Consider the following 23,767-nt stretch of genomic DNA (forward strand, 5'->3'; position numbering starts at 1 on the left):
CATTATTCTGATCTATAATTCTGGAAGCGCCAAAGTTAACAAATAGTGTCTTTGCATGTTTTATACTCTGGCAAAGCTCTAAAAGTGATGTACAATATTATAAAGGAAATGATGCATGTATTTTTATGGTGGTGATCCTGTGGCCTACTCTTGTTATTCTGTTAGGTTGAGGTTGTTTTCAAGGATGCTGCGTAGCAGTCGCAAAGTCAGTATGATGATGGGCCAGTAGGTGTTTGTTGTTATTTGCATGTATTGTGTTACCGTCAATAGAGTGGGTTTTAAGGGCTTTGATGCAACATGCATGTGGATGTGTCTATGTGAGGGCTGGTTTGTTAATCATGCCACATTATGCTTTACGTTCTGCCTGTTTATGTCGACAGGCTTAGTTCCCTGCATCATTCAGTATTTTGCATGTTGGGACATATGTACTATAGGATGAACTCTCAGGGCATGTTTAATTGTTTAACTTTTTGTAGGCACTCTTTATTGTGTACTTTTTGAAATGATAGATATATTGGCCTTGGTTTCTCCTCCATATATGGGTGTCATTTACAGGTGATCCTGGTTGTGGCAGCTCTTTAAGTCTCTGCGTATAGTCACATGAGTGAAAAGGCCCTGCATGAGAGGTTGTCCTTGAGAAGTAAATGGGCCTTGATTTTGTATTGTTAATTTTTTTGAATAGTATATAGATTTAAGTAAAGCAGTGCATGCCCTTGTATCCTTTCTAGTTTCCAGTCTATTTTGGTTCTTTTGTGGTCAGATGTGGCTGCCTTATTATAGCAATGACTAGAAAGAGAGTGGACATATAACCACACAAGACATTTCTTTTAGGTTTGTATTTATTGGTGCTTTATTGAGCCATGTGTCAATGGGATTTTTTTTAGTTTGGTGATCTTCATTTGTAGTTTAACAGGATGATTTGGATATTTTCTCGATTGATGGGTCAGCTATGTTGCTCATCTTTCTGTTTGGCAAAGTTCATCTTCATGATTCCCAGATGGTTCTTCATATGTCCTCTCTTGCTCAAGTTGGCCATAGTGCATGTAAGACTTATTTTTTCAGTGGTATTAAATATGGTGATACAAACCACTGTAAGAAATGTTTGTCTGCATTAGAAATTATCAGCAACATGCTCATGGGTGTAGATGGTAGGGAGCAAAGTGATTTTCCACAAATATTCTGGTGAATGGCTATGTCAGAGCCAGGGGAGTAGGAAGAGAGACAGGTGGTTGAACAATTGAATTACATTGGTGACACAGAATTCTTCCGGCCCCCTTTCTGTCACCATGCTGATCTCGAAATAAAAAGCAAAGTACAGGTATTTGTCAGTGTCTACATATTTTTCTTTCCTCTCTGCACAGAAATATTGCAGGCATTGAACTAGGCCTGGGATTAATTTTAATTACGCCAAAGTAATCTGGTAATTCCACATTACTCTTTTATATGGAATTACCAATAATAATGTGATTACGCCTTCTTGTGTAATTGGGAGTAATTTGGGAAACAAATCTACAGCAAGAGCACAATTATTGAGTGTGAGTAACTGCTCTTGCTGCTATTTATAATCTGTTGCATTTAGAGCTGTGTGCCGGGGGTGAGTTGGGTGAAAAACCTACCACAGGTGCACAGTTAGTGAGTGGCTGCTCTTGCCACTATTCATGTTCTCCTGTATTTAGCACTGTTTATTAGAGCAAAATGCATCATCTCATTCATTTTACTCTACAGATATACTTTAATAAAGGAAGACTTTGCTGTTGGGGTACAGATGTCCCCATAATAAAGTATAGGGGAAAGTTATCTGTACTTTACTAGTTGGTGACCTCTTCCGTGGTGGTAGAGATCACAGCATGGCAAAGTATAGTGCAAAGTAAAAAAGTTTATTAAACTTAGACATTGTTGTAAATCTGTTTTTAGGTTTAAACTTAATGTAAAATAATTGTCTTATATTTATTTTAAATGTCAAATTGAAAAACTAAAGAAAAAAGATATCAACTACAATTTGAAATAAAAATTAAATTAATTAAATATATATTAAATTGCAATTAAACGTTTTCTATCGATCTTGCCAGTACCACTCATCCCCTATTAAACCTTCTGGCTAAACCACTCCCACATTGAACGTAGGTTGAACAGTTAGGAGGAAGATCAATGTAACATTGCAAGCCATTCTAGCCTACAAATTGTGGAACCTGCCTTACTGTGGACTTGTAATTTCTGATGGCTTAGAGCTCCCCATTGCCATAATGTTACATATTTACTGGTAGTTTACCTTACCTATGCCTATTGCTAAACATCATTTTAAAAGGCACATTTAGAGACGTAGGCCAGGTATGTACCAAGAGTTAATGTCATAGATCAACTTCATGGAGAGGTAATCTGTTCCATGTAAATGATTTTGGACAAATTAATGACAACATGATTTTAGATGTTCATTCTTCTTAAGTACCTCTTACACCATGTTGTATGTCTCAGTTGTAGTCGTATGAGTGTTGTTGTTTGGTAAGGTATAACCACAATACATATCCCAATAGTGAATTTTGGATGTATCATTTCTCATATCTTCACACTCTTCAGAGCATCTATTGTGCCCTAACAATGGTCCGCTTTAATGAAAATAGATCATATTTTCAATGAGAAATAACTCTAAAATAAAGCAAAAAGAAGAGGTTGTCTGCAGTTCATATGTATGATATTTACTCCATTTTTTTCCATAATGATTTTAAATGTAGTCATGGAGTTGATAGTCTGTAAGTTGGACAGATTCCGATGGCATTTTCATAGGAGAGCTCTCAATGTCCTCACTATTTCTAATGCATTCTTCTAACAAATCCACTGCTATAATTTGTGAGCAGTAAGCTTTGTCGATTTAGTATTTACTTTATTAACAGACATTCAGTTACTTTGAGAAAATCATACAAAAGGCGTCTTTGGATGTTGCAAACTCCTTCAATCATGTGATTCATGTTCTTGAACTTTTGTTACAATTTCAGTGACCAAAGACCAGTGCCTGCCATATATCCTCTCAATTCCTTCATTTGAATCCAATAAAAAACAGGTGCTGAGAAGCTAAATAAGTGATAAAGTCCTGTAAATGTACCAACATTATTTAAATCTATACATTTTGATTTTGGAAGCATTTGTGACAGTCCAGGGTCCTGTAAATATTCTGTGTCAACATGGGACAGCCAGTGGTACCAGGATAGGCATTCAGTTGTACTTTCTGCTGAACATCCTGGCCGGAGTAGAAAGTGGCCAGAACAAATAAATGACATAGGGCCTGATTTAGAACTTAGCAGATGGGTTCCTCCATCACAACGGTGACAGATAGTCCGTCTACTGAAATCTAAATCCCAAAGGACATAATGGGATTTAGATTTTGGCAGACAGGATATCCGTCACAGGTGTGTCAGAGTAACCAATCTGCCAAATTCTAACTCAGACCCATAGTTAGGTGTAGTTTTTGGAGCCTCCATCTAGTTACCAAATCAAGGCACTTCTGCTACCATGCAATACCAGTCCAGGCATTCATTTGAAAACTACTTAAAATATGTGTATCTTGTACTAGAGCTATAGAGCTTTATTTTGATTTTCTTAATCATATGTACAATACATTTCTAGATTTTATCACTTTATTTTCATTTTATTACAGGTTACTGAATAATTGAGACATGAAAAATCATGTTGGGCCTGGTCGTACATTTAACAGCTTTTTGACATGCAATTTGAACATAAACCTTCTGTAAAAACAAGTAGAGTAGAGGAGTAAGCAGATAGAGATAAATATTACTGTGCTCTATGACACTGCAAACCATAGGAAACACAACCCTCCTGATTATCCGTTTATTCTCTCATTGTTATCTTAACTATCCAGCATCAACAGCCTGCCTAATACTGACATTCTTAGGGTTGCACTAAGATAGATTCTGAATCCTCTCAATCACGTTTTGCAAATGTCTTGAATGGCAGACAGATTTTCTTGAAAGGAGGCATTTTATCCATGATCAGGGCTGTCAGCCTTTCCTTAGTATAGATGTGCCAAACCATTTGACACCATATTGATATTTGATATTTACCTCCATATTGATATTTAAGAAGGCAGGTTTTTCAAGCTTTGACAATAGTAACTCTTGCACATAATAGCAGATGAGTCAACAAGCTCCCTATAGGGTTGCACATGGGTATTTACTATTGTAACCGGAGTTTCCCCGTAGAAGCACCAAAGAATTGAGTGGTAGTTCGACATTAGAGGTCTTTCAGATAGAGACAATGAGTCATTCCAGATGGATTGGACCTGTGTGCACGACAACACATATGATGCTATGAGCCCTTTTCGTCAAACCTCTATCCACACCTCTATCCAAGACTGATCAGAACTTCTGAATATGGTATGCAATCTAACCAGCATAATGTACCACCATTTAAGTATTTTAAATAAATTGGCTTTGTACTATAGACGTATAGAGGCTTTGTCTGATCTTAACCAAATGTGCGACCAGGCATCCACTTGGACCTATATTCCTAAATGTTCCTGCTATGTTATCTTATAGTTGTGTTTGTTGAATTGTGGTGTTTTGTACAAGGTAATATATACTGGTAAGAACGACCTGCCATTGAGTACTTTGAGAAAATAATTGTTCAGTAGATGTTTTCTGTCAACTGCCACCATTTTTTGTTCTTGCCAAAACTGCCCAGTGTAAAAGATTGTCTAGTAGTGTTAAATTGAAGGCCGGATGCATGTTGTCCTGTCCAGGATTTCTCCATTGACATTGTTTTCACAGGTCAGGTAGGTCTCTTGAATGCCAATCCCAAAATCCACTGTCTTCCTGGATGAAAATGCTGGTTATTAGTGATTCAAGTTAATGACAAGGAGAATGTAGTTATGTTTTGCCTTCTGCTGAGTTTGTCTAAGTTTTGCAGCAAGGTCAATATAAAGTAGAAATATGTATTTTGTGGGAATCTAGTTGAGAGTGAGAGCCATAGTATATGATGGAAGGGACACAGCAAGCTGTTATGTTCTAGGGTCAACCATGGTTTGGTGTAAGGCAGACAGTTCCTTTCCAAGACAAGGTATAGATGTGCTGCATATTTATAGTGTTGTAATTTGGGTAGGCCTAATTCCCTCCCTGTTGGCTGTTTGTACAAATTAGCTCTGAGTTTTCTCAGGAATGATTATTCCAAATAAACTTCAAAATCTTGGTCTATATTTTTTATATGACATTGGTGGGGAACCGCAGGAGTTCTGAACTGTATATAGTAGGCATTGGAAAAAACATGATTTTCACTCACTATCCTTCAAAGCAACAACAGTTCAAGGTTATCCCCTGTGTATAGATCTTTAATTAATACATTCAACAGAGGTGGGATATTGCATTTGTACAGGTCATTTTTATGGAATTTTGATAGCTGGACTCCCAGGAATAAAACAGTTTTATGTGCTCAGGATAACCCGATAACGTCAAGGAAAGCCCTACAGGTAAATGTGGGACCTGAAACTCCCATGTCTTGTAATTTACTTAAATTTATGCAAAAATAGACAACGGCTTCACATTTTCAGAGTTCATCTAAAAGAGATAGTATTGATGGTCAACATATATAGCACTTCAATGGCAAATAGTGTCACTTTATACATTTCCTTGTCAACAATGATGACTCTGATCTCTGGATTACTGTTCATTTTTCAAATCAACAGTTCTACTTACAAAGCAAAAACAAGGGGGATAACAGACATCGCTGCCTTGTTCTCCTCAACTGTGTTATAGGCAGGGATAGTTCACCATTGACCTTAATCCTTTCTGTGAAGAGTGTATAATTCACCAGGATGTAATCATATTTGAGATCAAATACTGCCAGTCCCCCCTATCAAATTGCTTTGCTACATTCAGTGAGAGAAGCATATTTTTTGTGATCTTTATGCAAGATCTATCAAGTTGACTGCAGCCTTATAATGTCTCTCACCTGCCAGTTTCTAACAAATCTGGACCGACACACTTATATCAGTAGTGGCCTGATACCATTTAGCCTCGTTAGTAAAGTCGATGTGAAGATTTTGACATTAAAGTTAAAAAGGACAATCAGCCTGTACAAAGTGCAGTTCATGGGGTCTTTGTTAAGCCTATCTAATAGGGTGATGGTCACTTCTAACATCGATTTTGGATGGTGTGGGCAATGAGAAATATGCTGTAACATTTATAGAGAACCAATTAATAATTTACACTATATTTTGCAAAAGGAGACTAAGAAACCATCTATTCCTGTGCACTTGTTACATGTAAGTAGATTGACAAGATAATCAGCTTCTTCAAGCATAATAGGTTTCTTAAGCTCCACCATCATTGAAGTGTCAATAAGTGGAAATGTGAAGTTGCCTAAGTATGTGTCTTGCTAACACTCATCGGGGGATTGTGAATGGTCACAAATCAAATCACAAACATTTATAAAGCGCTACTCACCCGTGAGGGTCTCAAGGAGCTAGGGGGAGGGGGTTACTGCTGCTCGAAGAGCCAGGTCTTGAGTTGCCTCCGGAATGCGAGGTGGTCCTTGGTGGTCCTGAGGTTGGTGGGGAGGGAATTCCATGTCTTGGCCGACAGGTAGGAGAAGGATTTCCCACCTGCCGTGGTGCGGCGGATGCGAGGGACGGTGGCGAGTGCGAAGTTGGCGGAACGAAGTTGACGGGTGGGCGTGTAGAAACTGAGGCGACGGTTGAGGTATTCGGGTCCCTTGTTGTGGAGGGCTTTGTGTGCGTGGGTGAGGAGCCGGAAGGTGATCCTTTTGTTGACGGGAAGCCAGTGTAGGTGTCTCAGGTGGGCGGAGATGTGGCTGTTGCGGGGTATGTCGAGGACGAGGCGGGTGGAGGCGTTTTGTATTCGCTGCAGATGTTTCTGGAGTTTAGCGGTGGTTCCTGCGTATAGGGTGTTACCGTAGTCCAGGCGGCTCGTGACGAGGGCGTGGGTCACTGTCTTTCTGGTGTCGGCGGGGATCCAATGGAAGATCTTTCGGAGCATGCGGAGGGTGAGGAAGCAGGAAGTAGATACGGCGTTGACTTGTTTGGTCATGGTGAGAAGTGGGTCCAGGATGAATCCGAGGTTGCGTGCGTGGTCTGAGGGGGTTGGTGCGGTGCCAAGGGCCGTGGGCCACCAGGAGTCGTCCCAGGCGGACGGGGTGTTTCCGAGGATGAGGACTTCCGTTTTGTCTGAGTTCAGTTTCAGACGGCTGAGTTTCATCCATTCTGCGACATCTTTCATTCCATCTCGCAGGTTGGTCTTGGCGCTGGTGGGGTCCTTGGTGAGGGAAAGTATCAGCTGAGTGTCGTCGGCGTAGGAGGTGAAGTTGATGTTGTGTTTGCGTACGATGTTGGCGAGGGGGCTCATGTAGACATTGAAGAGAGTCGGGCTGAGCGAGGAGCCTTGTGGGACGCAGCAGATGATCTCGGTGGGGTCTGAGCGGAACGGAGGGAGGTAGACTCTTTGGGAGCGGTTGGAGAGGAAAGAGGTGAAATGGTCTTTCTTGCTAAACTACAAAATAGTGAATTTTTTATGGATGAACATTAACACTGAATTATAAACATTATGCTTTGAACCTAAGTACATGTTGACCTGGAAAGGTCAAGAAAAGATGATTTTAGGGATGTGTGAACAAAAGACAAAACAGTCTGACAGACACAGGGCAATATGAGAACCTAAAATGTGCACACCAGGCAAGCCATGTTTTATACATTTGAAAGAGTGAAAAGTGTGCCTTCTATAGCGTACAACAGAATGGTTAAGCTTCACAAAAGCCATGAAACATTCCTATTGCTGCATATATTTCTGTGAAAACTAAAGATTCCTGAATGCAGCAAAGGCCCTATAAATGTGAATGATGCCATGGAGATACTTGCCACCCTACTGCGGTTGATAGTCTGCAGTAACGTGTAATTTCTGGGCCACTTGTATTATGAAGTGCCTCATTAGACTACATCACAAGTTTCTGATTGGTAGTATGAACAGCTTTGACAGTGATTGATCTGATTTACATTTGTGGTATAACTGTATTGTGAGATGAATGAAGGTTAATGATAAGGTTAATAATTTAAGATGCTGCAAGAAAGTATGTTGTCAATAGGTCTTGTGGCGATTATGATTACATGTATTGTTATGTTTTCTATAATTGTGCTTACTATCAAAATAAAAAAGAGAATTAAAAGAGATGATTTAATGCAGAGGTTTAGCTTCTATAATTTCATCTGAGAAGATGAAGTCAGGATAAATGCATGTTGGGTTTGCACATACTACCTAAACTGGAATTCATACAGGTGGCGTGCAATGTGTGTTTTGAGCATGAACAAGGAGCTTTCTTATCTGGACCTTTTTGTTTTTCATATATGCTTGGTGTTATTTACTATGTGCCTGTTACAATTAAGATCATTGAACAGAATTTTCTTTAGGCCTGTATATTGCAAACATCAAGTTGTGGAATAAGAATATCATTGTCAGAATATTGTCTGATATAGATATCTTGTCATAAACATCATTCACAAAAATATCCCCCTAATTGGAGTAAGTAATAGGAAATCTACACTCAATAGGACAATATTTTTATTTGGAGATTTAGGGTATGATATTTATGTTGGACAATATTTCTGCTTATATTCTGACATGCAACCTAAACTCATGGCAATGGGCATTACTTCCTATGAGTTCAAATTTTGGAAAAGCATTCTCTTTTGTAAGAGGGGGTTGACCCATATGCAGCTCTGTTATTAGCCAATTAGCAATTGCCAATGAAAGCATTCTTAACTGAGGAAAGATGATGATGATTGTCTTTGACTCTTCAACAAGAGTGTAGGGTGGTCAACCTGAAGTGTTTTGTACTGCATTTTCTTCCCCAGAAGAACAGTCCTAGGTGTTCACTGTCCTCTTGCTGGTAACTGGTATCTCAAACCCTCACCACTGGACTGCTGAGAGAGACTATCAATGACATTAAAATGTATAAATAAGTCGTACTTATCCATATTCAAAGGGTAACAGTTAGTAAAATAATTTTGAGGTTTAGTGTCAACAACCGTGGTTATCAGGGAATTAACATTTCTTCTTGTTCGTCTGAGGAAATGTGTACTGTGTATTTCTCAGCAGAGTAGTTCTGTAGCTGTAATTGTATTTTTTCCTGAATACTTAGTCCTCTGGAACTGTTAAACCAAAGCAAGGAATTTCCGGTCGGAGTGTGGTGTGTGTGTCTATGTGTGTGTGCATGCATCATGTGTTTGTAAAGGTGCCTCATCTAAGCAAACCAGATATTGTACGGTGAGAAGTTACTCCTCAGACAAACAAAATTTTTTCACGATTGCAAAATCAAATTGAGTGTTTTTTTCTGTCTTTTGGCAAGCTTATGTTAAAGAAGTCTGTACCAAGTCTGTGATGGCTATGTAGAACATGTGCCCTCTTTTGTGTGCAGAGTAATGGACACATATGTAACGTTTATTCAGATAGAGTCACTTTCAAGGAACTTTTTGATTTCATGCCCATTTCTTTTTTGTATTGTCATAAACTGTAACCAATTTTATTAACAAATATTGTTTTTGCATATGCACGAGGGTCTGTTTGAGTAATGTGTAGTAATCAAGGCTAATTTTACCTTTAAGGTGCATTGTAGTAACGTGGGTAAGGTAGTCTGAGAAAGGCAAGAAGGGGTCTTTATACTTCATATGATCTAAAAAGTGGGTCCAAACACTGTCAGTAGAGTTTTTACAATTGATGAGTCTTAATAAATCTACTTTTAACTGAATTTCATTCATATGGGTTAGTTGCAGGGATCATATAAAATAGCAGCAGTTGCAGCAGACCAGTTGTAAACTGTGTATTCACCTTAGTTCAAAGTGCGTTAATCTTTGGATATTTTGCTACTGTTTCATGTTGCCCTTTGTGTTTTTATTTTTCATTTTAGTGTTTACGACTTAGACAGTTGTGGCTATGTGGAAAAATGGAACTTAGAAACTGAGGCTTGTTCATAAGAGCTGAGTGGCTTTTTTGGCATCATTGACTTGGTTCACCCAACAATGCTGGGTGTATTGTAACATGAGCGAATTCTACTCCTAAAGCCTTTTTATATTTCACTTGTCTGAGATTATGACTCAGAGAAATACAGTGATCATAATCTGTCTGAGTGGCCAACTCATACCACATTCCTCTGGTCTCCTGGTACTGCCGTGCAATACTATTGACAGATTAAGTACTCTATCAGTGCTAATTGGCCAATTTAAGGTGCATATATACTGTGATGTCCTGGTATTTCTCTTTACTTCTAATAGGCAGACTCTTTAGGATTGCTGTTCTGTGCTTATGTCATTCTAGGGATAGAATAATAGTGCTAAGAATGTAGAAGGGATTTGTATATTTGCCAGCTCTGTCATCTGCTGGTGTGAATACAAAATACCTCTTAGTTGTATTTACTATAAGCATCAGTTATCCCTGAGTGTTACACACTTTTACACTTGCAACAAGCTTGTGGTGTGGAAAAATTCACGTCAAAAGTGAACAGCCAAATAGATGTCTGGAAATGAATCTGCACATCTATGAACATTAACAAAGAACGACATGCATGGATGGTGGTAAGGCTGTGTGTTACCTTACCTCAGAGCAGTGTGAGCCTTCTGATATTAGAGCATTGGAGGAATGAGGGAGAGAGAGCTGAGTCCCAAAATCGTCAGAGGGTGGGGTCGTAATTTCAATGCAATAGTCAGTCAGTCAAAAAAAAATGATTTTGTACATTAATGGCTGACAATGCAATAGGTTACAGCAACCTGCTGATAAAAACAACATGTGTTATTTTGGTTGTCATTTTAGGTGTGTAGGTCAAGTGTTTACTGAAGGATTAGCACATATCAACTGCAAATGGCATCTTGGGAGGTGTGATTTAGCTAGGTCTGCAGTTATAAAGGATTTTGTTGGTTGGCATTATGCTACTACAGGCATGTCGGCCATTTTAGAAGTACGTTTGTTGGGTCTTCTGGGTTCTTCAGGTCGTGCTTGCTAACTCATTACTTCGAGTTATTGGTGAATTTGAGGTGCAGGCATGACATGTACATAGGTATTTGGACAAGGGTTTATCACTTGGTGAAGTTCCATTCAACAAATAGATTTGTTTTGTGAATTGAGCCTTTTATCCAGTACAGGCCACCTACTTTGCGTTTCTGGAGTTAAGGGTGATTGACTGTTAATGATAGGCACACTGTTAATGGATTCTATATATAACTACAACATCTTGTTATGGAGTGCCATATCTGTTCTGTAGTGACATGTTCATCATGTTTGTTTAGAGGTTTTTTTTCTGATCACTGTTATTTATTTCCTTTTGTTTTCTTGGTGTTTAAACAAAAGTGATAGTCTCTTTTTATTTTGAGATGAGATGTCATTCTAGGGATAGAATCATAGTGCTAAGAATGTAGAAGGGATTTGTATATTTGCCAGCTCTGTCACCTGCTGGTGTGAATACAAAAATACCTCTTAGTTGTATGTACTATAAGCATCAGTTATCCCTGAGTGTTACACAATTTTACACTTGCAACAAGCTTGTAGTGTGGAAAAATTCACCTCAAAAGTGAACAGCCAAATAGATGTCTGGAAATAAATCTGCACATCTATGAACAATAACAAAGAACGACATGCATGGATGATGGTAAGGCTGTGTGTTACCTTACCTCAGACCAGTGTGAGCCTTCTGATATTGGAGCATTGGAGGAATGAGGGAGAGAGAGCTGAGTCCCAAAATCCTCAGAGGGTGCGGTCGTAATTTCAATGCAATAGTCAGTCAGTCAAAAAAAAAATGATTTTGTACTTTAATGGCTGACAATGCAATAGGTTACAGCAACCTACTGATAAAAACAACATGTGTTATTTTGGTTGTCATTTTAGGTGTGTAGGCCAAGTGTTTACGGAAGGATTAGCACATATCAACTGCAAATGCCATCTTGGGAGGTGTGATTTAGGTAGGTCTGCAGTTATAAAGGATTTTGTTGGTTGGCATTATGCTACTACAGGCATGTCGGCCATTTTAGAAGTACGTTTGTTGGGTCTTCTGGGTTCTTCAGGTCATGCTTGCTAACTCATTACTTCGAGTTATTGGTGAATTTGAGGTGCGGGCATGACATGTACATAGGTATTTGGACAAAGGTTTATCACTTGGTGAAGTTCCCTTCAACAAATAGATTTGTTTTGTGAATTGAGCCTTTTATCCAGTACAGGCCACCTACTTTGCGTTTCTGGAGTTAAGAGTGATTGACTGTTAATGATAGGCACACTTTTAATGGATTCTATATATAACTACAACATCTTGTTATAGAGTGCCATATCTGTCCTGTAGTGACATGTTCATCATGTTTTATTTCCTTTTGTTTTCTTCGTGTTTAAACAAAAGTGATAGTCTCTTTTTATTTCAAGACTGTTTTATGCATTTGTCGTGCATGTTTTCCTAAACACTTCTGGGTTTCAAAGTACATTTGTGTCTTAGCGAGTAAAAGTTTGGTTGTGTAACAGTTTCTTTTGGTGAAGTTTTCAGATGTATATTTCTGTGAATTAAGAGATAGAGCAGATAGAGTAGAAATATGCAAAATATTACCACAGTTTTTCTTAGTCAGTCCAAGTAATCCACCTATAAAGTTGAGTAATTGGAAAAATGTAATAACCTGTGCAGTGTTGGACATATTTGAGTGAGAGAACTTAAGTATGCACTAAATTTGTGTTGCCTAGGGGGTGATGGTCAGGAGATTACAGAGAATTTACCTGCTCTAGCTGCAGATGAAGAAAGAAATTTAAATGAAAATGAATCCTGCCTTTTGAAATTAGATCGTCATTATACATCAAGGGTCAGAATCGTCACCAAGGGACAACTGAAGAAGCTGTTTATGTGGTGAAGTAGAACCCGGATGGCATAAAAGAGTTCAAGAGCACATTTAAAGGGAAACATTTTTGACAGACAGTGTCACAGAGCCCATGCTAGTGGTTGTCCTGCACTTTATGTTAATTGCAGCACATATGGAAAGAGCGACCACTTTTGGAAATGTTGTAAAAGCAACAATGTGAAAAACTAGAATAAGGAGGTGTAAAAGGGCGCTCCAGAGATCATTTTTCAGGTTAATGATGTAACTTGGGAAGCAAAGAGAGAGATACATGTGTTCATGTGAAAGTGTGAGTAACAGTTTCAGACATTATCATCTTCCAGAGGTAATAAAAGTAAATTCTTCAGAGGTGCTTATGAGGTTCTGACTCATGCTCACATCTCACTATTATACCAAAATAAATTTATAAAAGCAAATTTGAAAATACATTTTCCTAATGCAAATTAGATATAGCCTGGTGGATATGGGGGTTTCCCAATGGAGATGATAGGATATCTAATTTCTGATTTGGAATGAGGCAGCAGTAGGATCAAAGTATAAGTATATTTGTTGATCAAAGGAAAACAAAATATTGAATGGCCTTATCAAAAGTTGGTAGTAGTATTAGATCCCAATTCATTTCTCCAAGTGCAGATTCAAGTCTTTCAAAAAGAAAAAACTGATTTTGTGCTCAAGTTTAACAGTTTTTCAGGGAACTTTTAGGATGTTTTAAAAGGATACAAACATCATATTAAACGTACGAGTAATACTGTACCAAGAATAGCAAAACTCAGACATATTCCATCTAGTATGCAAGAAAGTGCGAAAGTTGAGTTGCAAAAATGGGTGTATTTGGATGCAATTGAAGCAGTGGAAGCCACAGAAAGGTTGACACCTATAGTGGTGGTAAGAAGGCGAATAGAGATATTCATTTACGTGTAGATTTGAGGGCATTCAAATGTGATGTGATTATTGACAGGTGTCCTCAACCCAATATAGATGAGTTTATTGCTACACTTGTGGGGGAAAAATACTTTACTACAATTGATCTGACATCAGCGTACCATCAAATGAAGTTAGATAATACTTCTCAGCAGTTGTCAGCTTTTGCAACACCTACGGTGTCCTACAAACTTATGTGAATGTTGTTTGGGATGATCCCTTCTGCATCAGTTTTTCAAGGACTTGATAGCTAAGATTTTGCAGGGCTTACATGGTATACAATGATATCATGATGATCTGTTGGTGTATGGTAACAACATGGAGGAACATAACCTAAGATTTGACAAGTTTTAAGGAGATTAAATGATGCAGGTTTGTCACTGAAAAACAAATGCAAATTTGGTGTTGAAGAAATGAACTATTTGGGTCATCACATTTCTGGAACAGGTGTTAAAATAAAAAAATAAAAAAAATTGGTTGACACCATGGTGCACTTGAAAGAACCCACCAACAAGGTCAAATTAGTTTAATTTCTTGGAATGGAGGAATATTATAATAATTCAATCAGAAATCCTGTACACAAAACAGGTTAGATAATAAACTTAATATGTAAAAGAGCAGAATGTAGTTGGAATGATGAGTGTAGTAAGGAATTTCAGACCATCAAGAAATATTTACATACTGCACCAAGTTTCCAGGCCTTTGTACTATGAGAAGAGACAATTGTGGTCACACATATGAAATCAAAAGGCTTAGGAGCTGTTCTGTTACAAAAGATAGAGGGTGTTGACTATCTGATTGCATGTGCATTACTGTGTGTTAAGGGTCCAAAGTGCAACTACTCTGTAATAGAAGAATGAGACTTTGAGGTGAAATATATACCGGGGGCCATACCTATAGTGCAGAATGTCTGTCACTTTGGTAGGGATGGACACAGTGTATTCTTCGTCAGAAGATATGTAGCATGATATTGTTTATACTCATGTTAGAGAATATGAGATAACATTCAGTGCTCTAGCTGAAGAGAGGTGGCAAGCTGAGATTGCAAAAGATAATGATCTGTGTTGTTATAGATGCTATTAAAACCAAACAGACTGGTTATCTGAGCAGGCTTTGGGGAATGGTGAAAGATGTACTGGCGGAGTACGTTTGAGAGGCATGTGCCTCCAGCAAGTACATGAAGGAAATGGTTCTCTTTGTCACATGAAGGTCACATGGAAGTTGTTAAAATAAAAGATTAAGATCTAACTCCTGGTGGCCTGGAATGGAATTGAAGTTAAACGATGTGTGCATGAATGTGGCCTATGCAACAATAGTGACAAGGTTCTAGTCTCTATACAAAGTCCCATGGTGTGTTTATGTTACCTCTTCATCCAAAGGATGACATTACCTTGGACATTGTGAGTCCTTTGAGAGAAGCACATCAGACTCCTTATCTTATAGTTTTTCTGGATTTGTATACAAAGTGGGTGGAGGGTACTTTTTATCTCTGTGTCCTCTCATAATATTATAAAGTTCTTCAAAGAGATATTCAAAATCTGAAGCTTTCCTAGCTTCATTCTTACAGATCAAGGAACAATTTTTCTTGAATAATTTTAAAATCTAGGAGATTGTGGCATATCACATCAGAAAAGTTCCATACGGCATCCTGAAACTAATGGGACTATTGAGCAGTTAAACAAAATATTGAAGTAAAGTATTAAACTGGTGAGAACAAATAATCTTGTTTGAAAAGGTTTTGTGCAAGAGAGAATTGCTGTATATTGCATGTCTCTGCATGCATCCACTAGGAAAGATCTATTTGAACTTTACAGAGGCTGAGCATGATCTATAAACAAAAAGAAAGCATTATTTTAACGAAAAACAAAATATAATGCAAAAATTAGTCTGTATTGGAGATATGGTGAAAATGAAACTGCCCATTGGGTGCAACCCATAGTAGAAATTTACCCAGAGTTGGAAGATTATGTATAAATCTTTTAAAAAATGCATGAAAACAGTAGATGCACGGATCTGGAATTTAAATCAGGTAGTGAGAGTGAATGCTGAATCTGGTGGGGAGCAGTCTGTTTGAAGAAATTATAAAAATAAATCTAATTGTATTTCGTCTCAAAGTACATGGGAGAATGATGGTGCAGACGGCTGCAGTCTTAGAACAAATTTTAGATGAAAAAGAACTCATGAGTGCCTAGGTTTTCTGAATGACTTTTGAGTGTGTGATGACAAACTATTCTCTGTGGTTCTTGAATTGTTGAACATTCTACATACATAGTATGTTAGTCACGGAAGTGATAACTCCCATGTTATTTTATTTGTTTAAACATTATAACTGTAGTTTTTTAGTTTTTTCAGATGAAAAGGGAGAAGTGTGATAGCCTAGTATTTTCATTTACATTTATTAGATAGAATTTGGGGGGTTGTAGTTATGTGTTTATGTCATCGTAGGGATAGGATCATAGTGCTAAAATTGTGAGATGGGTTTGTATATTTGACAGTTGAGGAGCTGCTTTCACACCAGCTGGGGTGAATATAATAAATCTCTTTGTTGTAACTACTACTAGTTTTTATTATTTCTTTGAGTTACACAGACAATTACACATGGCAACCTGAGTCTGGTTGTTTTGTTCTGTAACATCTGCTTCTGGAGAGGGTTTACTGGGATCTTGCTATGACCTTGTTGCACCTTGTATCTACCTGTCTGTATGCATGCAAGGGGGCATTCTCCCATTAGGGGGGGGCGACAAAATGGTGCAAAGAAATCTAAAAGATTTATTTGCGTCTTTTATTTCGGAACTTTTAACGCCTGCTCAGAGCAGGTGTTAAAAAGAAGGCATGCCAATATTTCCAATGGGCCTCAATGGGCTTTGCAGGATTAGTGTCAACATTTTTGCGGCTAATCCTGCAAAACTCCAAACTAGCATAAAAAACGTTGACGCTAGTTCCCCTAACTACAGCCATAATGTGTCGTATCCTAGATACAGTGCACATATTGTGGCGATAGGGGGCGCTAAGGCCCGCAAGAAAAAGGGCGCATCACTGAGTGCAGCACCACTTTTCTTAAATCAGGGCCTAAGATTTTTTTACATACATCCTGTTATGTACATTCTGTTGTAGCAGATATATAGCAAAATGTTTTCTGAGTCGTAAGTGACATTTTGGTCATTCAAGCATGCCTTAAAAAGAATTTGGCTCTTTCTAAGAACGATCATATCCAGCATTTTTGTAATATTTCACAAGCACATGTTTCCACTAATTTCAATTTTTTTCTTGGTTTGATAGCACGTCGCTTTACCTCCTCCCTGACTTACGAAGAGACCTCTAGGATTTGTGTGTCACCTTGCAACCCTGTGTTGCTTCTTTACTTGCTCTTTTTCAGTCAGCAAGTTGATAAACGTCACCGGGGACGTAGAACTGACAGCATAGCCTATCCGTGAAAGAGCAGCCAGAGGAACTGTGAACTGCGGCATTTATCTTGAGTGTTGTATCCTCCTGTGGGGGACATTTTAAAGAAAACCTTAGGCAGAAGATTCACCACGTGGCAAAAGGGTCGTCACACCCCTTTCCCTCGTCTCTCTCTCAGCTTTTTTCTGCATTTGTCCTCCCTCACACTTCTCTCCTTCCCTGATGACCCTCTCGTTCGCTCTCCTCAGACTGGTTGTAAAAATATTCTAGCGCGACATTGTCTAATGTAGCCAGGTTAAATTGCACAATCTTTTTTATTCTTAAAATGGCCACCGAAGGAGCAGCAAATTCAAAACTGCGAATTATGTATAGTTAAGGAAGTGAACTAATTGTATAGCTAAGGATGGTGAGTGATCAACAGGCATCAGTTCGAACCTTGTTGCTTTCACATCACAAATGTTCATCCTTTTCAACATCTTTGGCGTGTTAGTGGTGCTTAATTTTCCATTGTAATGGCACCCTTGCGCTGCCTATCAAAAGCAACTGAAGTGATTGAAGTCAGATATGAGCAACTTTGAATTTCTCACCGACAGTCTAACACATGTTTAGCAAATATTTATTTCTAAGCTTTTTTTGCAATAAATATGTTTGCTGCCATTCTCTGCAGTAATACGGTGGTAAGAAAAGCAAACAAGCACTGGCACAGCCAATAGGATTGTCCTTAGCAAAATGGTGCCGGGTTATTTTTTTTTTTGTTGCAAGAATCTGCTACAAAACGAAAAGGAAAAAAAAATATAACACGCCATCGTCTAAAAGTGAAAGCTACGTACTTGAAATAAAAAAATGGGAATGTATTGAGAAATACCCATTGCATATACTTTGTATAGAACAGCAAGAGTTCTTCCTAATAGGCTGGTGTTCTTAGTACAGGTAAAGAAACACATTTTTAGCGTTAGTCACAGCACAGAAAAATATGTTTCTTATTAGCATACGTAAAATGTACTGCTGATTTTGAATAACTAACCTGAAGACATTGTTTAAAAGATGGCTAAGTACATATATTTTTTAAGCATGATAAGAATAGAAAGCAAAAAGCAGCATTATTAAAGGACAACTTTGGCCAACCAGCCTTGACAAGGAAGGACTCTAAGGCCGAAATATACGCTCTACACAGGATATGCTGCTATGCACCCGTGACTGCTCAATGATCTTACAAAAATAATTTCTGTTTCCCACCAGAAAGTTTTATTTTGTGGGGCCATTTTTGCAGCCTGGTCAAGACCTTTCCTCCTGAAGGGAGTGTCAGTCCACACAAAAAGTACTCTTGTTCGTGTACAACCAAGTGGTGAGCATTGCCTTGTCACATTGGACAAAAAAAAAAATGCTAGGGCAAACACCCTCAGCCACCCTCGGGTGGCATGCTTAATCATGGGATTCTTCTCCTACCATAAATCGACCATTATGGCATGGGCTACAACTCACCGTGGAAAGGAGCAATTCAGACTGGTCACCCTGTGTTTGATGGCGTAGGTAAAGGGCAGAGTGCAAAACTCAAGGACTAACCTCTTTAACCTTTTTTTATTACAACCAACGGTCCTATAATTGGGAAAAGGTCCCCTGCGGTGCGTACCTGAAATAAAGTATCAGAAGTAATCTGGAGATAGTGCATATTACCATTAAAACAATCATTATCTAGGACATTGTGAATCACCATAACCAGTTGCAATGATGCTGTGTAACTCTGCATTAAAAACTGTGAGGTATTTCTGCACATGTGCTTACAGAGCTCAAAACAACTTTGTTTGTGTATGTGATTGGATGTATTGTACAAACAAGGAATTGATTATATTGTTTGTAATAAAATAATTTTTGTGATGAAATGTTGAGATTTTGGGGCATTGTGCTTCACAGTGGTTAAATTATATGATACAACTGAGTATATGACTTTACGTGTGTTTGGAGATTGGAGAGTGTGAATAGAATTACAGTGGGGAAGTTGGTTTGAGTTTGGTTTACCAATACCCCGTCCCCTTGGTGTTGAGGGGTTACTCTTGTTGGCCTTTGAGTCTACTGTACATGCACTTACCCTCCCTAGTAGAGTATAAGACCTCAATTTGAGGTCTTCCAGGATGGATGTTATCAACTGCGATTCAACACACATATTATGAAAGGGAAGATCAACATTTTGTTGTTATTGCTTTGGGTCATGGCTGACTACTAATAGTATTATTAGTTGTGAAAAAGCGGACAATTCTCCATACGTGCTTTATGGAACATGTCATATATCCCTCCACATAAAGATGATGTAGCTTAATGTAAAACATCTTGATATGGAAAACCGTCCTGCCAGTGTTAATCCGAGTTTGCTGATTGTCCTTATTATGTGATAGAGACTTTTAGCTGCAGATTTCTTACCCTAGAATTTTCTGGCTTCAGCTTGGAAACTGGAACTTTTGCACAGCAATACTCATGCACGCGCTGTCAGGTGGTGTAGTTCGGATCCGCATAGCGTTGTCTGCATCATTGGAGCCGTGTGTGATGACATGGTCACCTGTAAAGGCACCACCCATGTGTGCATACGTCAATTGTTTTCCTTCAGGGCCGTTCTAATAACTGATGATCCGGAGCAGGAACTACATTGCATGACGATGATTCCGGTGCCAACAGATGCCAGATCATTACCTGAGCCTTTCTACGATCAGCCAGGCACTAGTTAAGACCCTCTGGAATCCCAATTGGAGCAACTGGACGGGCATGCGGAGTTAGGAAAGGCCAGTGGACTGGATACCTCTCCAGTTGCTGGCATGCTCTCACCTATTGCTAGGGAAGAGGAAGCATTGTATGCAATGGTGGTGCGTAGGGCAGCTGAGGTCTTGGACCTAGATCTGCCTACTGTGCCAGTCAGGACTAACCTCCTGACTGAGGTGCTTCAGCCAGGGGTTTCTACATCATACCCAATATTACCCTTTAATGAAGCCCTGATGGATATCCTGCTGGAGCCCAGCAAAGTGGCTCCTGTAAATAGGACAGTTGACCGCATCCATCGCCCAGCTACAGGTGATCCTATCTTCCTCACACAATACCCCACCCATGGAGGAATTGGTGGTCCAAGCCTCTACTTCCCATGGCACCTTCCATTTCCCCAAATAGGGAATCCAAGAGGCTGGACCAGCTTGGGAAGAAGATGTTTTATTCCTTCATCCTGGCATTGAGGTGGGTAAACACCTCATGCCTATTGGGCCGTTTTTCCTCTACTTTATGGGATACGGTGGCACAGGTGCTGCCTCAGGTTCCGAAGGACATGCAGGCCACTCTCTCACAGGCAGTCAAAGATGGGAGAGATGCAGCCAAGTTTACCATCAGGTGTGGATTGGACACGACTGACTCGCTGGGTAGAGTGATTTCATCGACAATGACCCTTCGACGCCACACCGGGCTTTGTACATCTGGCTTTTCGGGGGATATCCAGGCAAACCTCAGGGACATACCCTTCAATGAGTCTCACCTATTTGACAAAAAGGCAGACTTGGTGCTGGAGCATTTCAAGGACTCCCAGGCTACTGCCAAGTCCTTGGGCCTCTCAGCGACCCCTTGCCAACAGTCTGCCTCTTGCCCCTTTCGAGGCTTTGGAAGGGGTGGGGTACCACGACACCCACAGACCAGCCACCATCCTATGCCAGACTAACATCTTGTGCAGGGATGCGGTTATGGTGCCTTCAGACCAAGGGGGTCTGGTCAGAGGTCAGCCACCACCAAGCCCCCCTCCTCCACAATGTCCAAGCCCTCCTAGTGTGCTTTTGCAAGACCATGTACGTCCAATTGAAGGGAGGATTCAATTTCGTCTCCCTCACTGGCAGTCCATAACATCGGACAAATGGGTCATGCAGATCATACAGAAGGGCTATTCCCTCCCCTTCCAGTCCTTCCCTCCCCCTATACCTCTGTCAAAAGAACAGCTGATGGAGAATCACTTAGTTTTGCTCTGCAAGGAAGTTACAGCTCGATATCAGAAGTAGGCAGTGGATGTTATTCCGGCTACTTTCTGATACCCAAAAAGAACAAGGGTCTTTGCTCTATTCTGGATTTGTGGGACGTCAATCTCTTTCTTAAAAAGGAGAAATTCAAAATGTTCACTCTGGCTCAGGTCTTGTCTGCCCTAGGCCAGGGAGACTGTATGGCAGCATGGACCTGAAAGGATGCTTATTTCCATGTTCCAATCCTGCTGTGGGCAACCAGCACTTTCAGTTAACTGTGCCCCCCCTTTAGGTCTCACCAGTGCCCCTTGGGTGTTCACCAAACTGACTGAGGTGGTAGAAGCTCATCTGTGCAGGCTAGGGGTTTCAGTCTTCCCCTACCTTGACGACTGACTGTTGAAGGCTCTTTTGCCCCAGGCTGTCGTCACCCACCTTCAGACTACCACAAACCTCCTACTGTCACTGGGGTTTACTATAAACGTGCCAAAGTCACACATGACTCCCTCTCTGACTCTCCCTTCTATTGTAGCTGTTCTGGACACAGTGCAACTTCGGGCCTATCCTTCTGAGCAGCGAGTCTTTTCAGGTTATGATTCAGATATTTAGGTCTCTAGCCTCGATTTCAGTGAGACAGACTCTGACACTGTTGGACCTCATGATCTCCTGCATCCTGTTAGTCAAACATGTTAGATGGCATATGAGGGCTCTGCAGTGGGACTTGAAGTTCCAGTGGGCACACCATCAGGGAAATCTCACCGACACAGTTCAGCTCTCGGAGGGAACTGCAAAAGATCTGCAGTGGTGGTTAATGAACTTTAATAAACTGCAATTGGGTCAAAGGCAGACTTCTCTCCCTTCCCCAGTCAGAGTTTACAGTAGTGACAGATGCATCACTTCTGGGACGGGGAGGCCATCTGGGAGAGGTGGAGATCAGATGCCTCTGGTCTCCAGTGGCATCCAGACTCTTTATCAACTTACTAGAGCTCTGGGCAATCCATCTGGCATTGAAAGCATTTCTTGCTGTGTGTTCACGGACAACACCACCGCAATGTGGTACTGCAAGAAGCAGTGCAATGTGGGGTTATGAACCCTTTGTCAAGAGGCCCTGCGACTCTAGACATGGCTAGAACACCAGGGCATAACCCAGGTGGTTCAACACCTGGCAGGTTCTCTGAATGCCAAGGCAGACAAACTCAGCCGTCAATGCCTAGCAAATAACAAGTGGTGTCTCCACCTAGATGTGGCACAAGGACTCTTTCAGCAGTGGGGGATCCTTGGTTAAATCTGTTTGCCTCCGTAGAGAACGTGCAATGTCAGCAGTATTGCGCGTTGGCGTTTCCAAGGTGGCACTCACTCGGCGATGCTTTTAGTCACGAGTGGAGCTCAGGCCTCCTGTATGCCTTTCCCCCCATACCACTTCTGCCCACAGTTCTCAAGAAGATCAAGAATGACCGGGCCCAAGTAATCCTGATAGCTCCGGACTGGGCAAGGAGAGTCTGGTATCCCAAGCTTCTGAAAATGAGCATCGATTCTCTGATCAGCCTGCCCCTTTGGAATGATCTTTTGTCGCAGCAACAGGGGAAGGTTCTCCACCCAAACCTGTCAACTCTACGCCTTCATGTGTGAAGATTGAGTGGCAACAGTGGCCATCCTTAGACCTTCCTCCTGAAGTCTGTAAAGTTTTTTTTTCAGCCAGTCATCCCTCCACTAAAATGGTATACACCTGCCATTAGAACCATTTTGTAAATTATTGTACAGAAAGATCTATTGATACTCTTTCTACTTCTCTCTCTGACATTCTTCTCTTTGTCCTATCCCTTGCCCAGCAGTGCTCTGCCTTGGGCACTCTCAAAGGCTATCTTTCCGCCTTATCGGCATTCCTTCGGCTGCCTGATCAGTCTTCGTTATTCAAATCACCTGTTGTACATAGATCTCTCAAAGGGCTTGTACATATGTTCCCCCTATTGTTAAGCCTCAAAGGGACTTGAATCTGGTTCTCACATTTCTTATGTGTGCTCCCTTTGAGCCACTGCACAACTGTCTCCTCTGGCTGCTCACCATAAAGACGTCCTTCTTAGTGGCGGTAACATCTGCTGGGAGGGTGAGTGAAATACATTCTCTTTCATCTAAGAAATCATATCTCACCATGTTCCCTGACAAAGTGACACTTATAACTTGTGCCTCTTTCCTCCTAAGGTGGTGACCCCATTTCACCTGGGTCAAACCATCACTCTGCCCACTTTCTTTGCTCCACCACATCCTTCAGAAGAAGAGGAGTGACTCCACCGACTGGACCCAAAACCTTGACTACACAAAAGAGTTCCGGGTGGATGGTCAACTCTTTGTGGTGTATGTGGGAGCAAAGAAAGGTCAGTGTTAGAAATGGGTTCTATGGTTGGCAGTCAGGTTACACCCTGTCCAAGCAAGGTCCCTCACTCTAATCAGGGTAAAAGAGAATCACCCTCAGCTAACCAGATATTACCCCCTTGGTAGCTTGGCACGAGCAGTAGGCTTGACTTCAGAATGCTAGGTGTAAAGTATTTGTACCAACACACACAGTAACTTAATGAATACACTACAAAATGACACAACACAGGTTTAG

The 23,767-nt window shown here is 40.3% G+C and overlaps 1 protein-coding gene across 2 annotated transcripts in view; it reads left to right on the forward strand.

Moving 5' to 3' along the window:
- Window positions 1-23,767, forward strand: part of CADM2 (cell adhesion molecule 2) — a 1,888,160-nt gene that overhangs the window by 330,186 nt on the left and 1,534,207 nt on the right. The window lies entirely within an intron of this gene.

The sequence above is a fragment of the Pleurodeles waltl genome, chromosome 8 (assembly GCF_031143425.1).
Source record: "Pleurodeles waltl isolate 20211129_DDA chromosome 8, aPleWal1.hap1.20221129, whole genome shotgun sequence".
Taxonomy (NCBI): Eukaryota; Metazoa; Chordata; class Amphibia; order Caudata; family Salamandridae; genus Pleurodeles; species Pleurodeles waltl.